A 3,082-nucleotide genomic window follows, 5' to 3' on the forward strand; every position below is an offset into this window, starting at 1 on the left:
AGAGAGAGAGAGAGAGAGAGAGAGAGAGAGAGAGAGAGAGAGAGAGAGAGAGAGAGAGAGAGAAATGATAGTGACTTCAATCTGATAGAGAAGATAGGAGAGGATGGGATCAAGGGTGCATATAGAAGGGTTTGCCTTGGTAAGGAAGAGGCCTACCTACCTCTTTGTTTGAAATAGAAGTAAAAGAGGAGATAGTGAGTTGAAGCCTCTAAGTAATTTGAGAAGAAGAAAGAAGAAGATACAGCTCTTGATGAATGGCCTCATTTGTCTAGTGAAGTATGAAGCAAGGTCCTTAGTTGGGATGATGGGAGGAAGGGTGCTATAGGAAGCTTGAGGAGGGATGAAAAGGTTTGGAATAGATGATGTGATGATTGGGACAAATAAATGATTAGAGAAATGCAAAAGGTTTTAATTGTATAGTGGTAGGTTTTGGGATTTGAATAGATTGAATAATTGAGCAGTTAGGGTAGTTGAGGGATCAGGAGATATGGTGGAGAGAAAAATTTTGAGCCAGGTACTGAGGAAGGCAGGAGAATGTCTTGGGCAGGGTTGAGGTGGGGCGTGTGTCCCAGCATCTGGTCCAAATAGTATCTAGATTGGGTGATGTGAGGCAAGGTTGACAAGTTGTAGTAGAGGAAAAGTAAGGAAGTGGCAGTAGACCACCATGATCAGTGGTGAAAGCAGTCAGTACTGGAAAGAGTAGCCAAAATGCAATGCCATTGGGAGGAATGCCAGATGTGAGCAGTGTGAAAGGAAAAGGTCTAAGATGAAAGCAAGTACATTAATTATGGAGCATGCATTGCAGAGAATGCAGTGGAGGGGTCAGGCACATATGAAGTGGGACATGGAGGACCGAGAGGATTGAGGGGGATGGGAATGAGGGAGCAAGCAGGTGAAGATGAGGAATAGGATTTATACATTAGGGCACTGGGGATGGTAGTTCAGTGGAATGGGGAGAATATGAAGGAGTGGGAGTATGCTAACCACTGAAAATCAAGTCCAGGCAGAATATTAGTGGTTGGAAAGAAGTATATTGAGAGAGACAGGTTTCAAGGTACTCTCTTTGAGGTCTAATGAAAGCTGCCTCACAGGCAAGAGCCGGCAGAGATATGGAGGTGTGGGATACAGTGAAGTGGTACTGCCAGGCTGAAGAAGTCGAGGGGTATCTGGTTGGAAAGATAACTTCTGGCGTGCTGGAGAGGCACTTGGACCAAGACAAAGGGTTGGGGCTCATTCAGGGCACTCAGAAAGGCACTTAGGTAAAGAACACTGGGAAGAAGATGATGACTTGAAAATGGGTTCATCCTGGAACAGAGAGTTGAGATGAGAGTGGCTGGATCAAGGGCTAGTTTAGGTCACTGGAGAAGACCCTGGCATTCTTAGGACACTAAGGAAGGATTAAAAGGAAACGGAAGAAAAAAAACAAATAGGAAATCTAGAAAGACGATACAATAAGACTAAATCATAGATCAAGAAAAGGCAAGAGTAGATAGATGTCTTTTGTAAGTTACTGCTCGGTCTCCTTAGTAGAATGACCACAAGGTGGCAGCATAACATCAAAGGCAAGCATGCTAAGTGATCAAACTCATCCTTGTAAAAAGGTCTTGGACTCAACATTTAAATAACATCACAAACTTCTCACTTGTCTGGATCTTTGAACTCTTACATGCTTATTTTTGCAATCATACCAGGTCAGAAACAGTAAATGTTAAGTCCCCAGAGTGAATTTTAAATCCCAAGCTGAGGAAGATGGGAGCCAAAATACTATATGACATGCCAGATGCTATGTGGATACAGGTGGGCACAGGAAAAGATGCCATGAAGTCATTCCTGTATGATTGGCCAAGTAGGAGAGTGATACTGACAAGAATCTTTTTATAGGCTCAGTGATTTTGGTAAGATCTCAACTCATGCACACTGAATTCTAGTCAATTTCTGCAGCTCCTTAGTTTATTATAACGTGTTAAGAATGCAGAGAAATAATTTATGTAAGGGTGCACCCTAAAGCCCCATTTAGGCCTTTGCTGACTACATATGCATATGAAATTAAGTCAAATCAGCAAGCATTTATTAAGCATCTACGATGTGACAGACACGGTTAAGCAGAAGGGAACAAAGAAAAGCCACCCTCCCCCGAAGTTCCTGCTCTGAAGGAGCTCACAGTCTAATGAGGGGAGAAGAGATGACAACATGCAAACAATTTTGTACAAACATGATATATACAGGACAAATTGGAAGGAATCTCAGAGGGAAGGCATGAAGATTAAGGACAGGGAATGTGTTTTTACAGAAGGTAGGACTTTAGATGAGACTTGAAGGGAGCAGGGAAGCCAAGAGACAGGGATATAAGGGGAGAGAGAGTTTCAGGCATGGGGGAAAGTCAGTGAAAATGCCTGATGTGGGGACAAGAACTGTACCTTATTTGAGGAACCTCAGCAAAGAGCTTGGTCTCAATATGTGGAGGAAAAGAAGGTATGAGAAGACTGGGAATGTAGGAAGGTGTCAGATTGTGAAGGACTTTAAAATCGAAAAAAGATTTTACTATTTGTTCTTGGAGGTAATAGAGAAGAACCATTGGAGTTTATTGAACATAAAAGAGGCAGGAATTCAGCTTCTTTATCCTGGAGTTGTAAAGTTGATTTTTTTGGAACCAAGTTTAAGATTTTACATTTATCCCTTTTATATTTCATCTTATTAAATTTAACCCAGTGCTCCAGCCTGGTAAGATCTTTTGGACCCTTACTCCCATTCCATGAATTAGTTATTCCTCCCGGTTTTGTGTCATCTAAATGTCATGCATCCTTTTATTCAAGTAGATATTAAAAATGTTCAACATCACAAAGCAAAGTACAGATCTCTTGGGCACTCCACTTGAGATCTCCTGCCACGCTGACATTGAAACATTAACATCTCTTCTTTGAGTTTAGCCATTCACAGTTTCAAATAAATTTAATTGCATTATCATCTTGCTTACATTTCCCTATCTTTTCCACAACAATAGCATGAGATGCGTTACTATTTATTGCTTTGATAGAATCAACATAAACTATGTCTACAATATTTTCTTGATCTGCCATTTTAG

Source organism: Petaurus breviceps, unplaced genomic scaffold (assembly GCF_028583685.1).
Source record: "Petaurus breviceps papuanus isolate PSGF00001 unplaced genomic scaffold, PetGlider_PUasm1.0 90895, whole genome shotgun sequence".
NCBI lineage: Eukaryota > Metazoa > Chordata > Mammalia > Diprotodontia > Petauridae > Petaurus > Petaurus breviceps.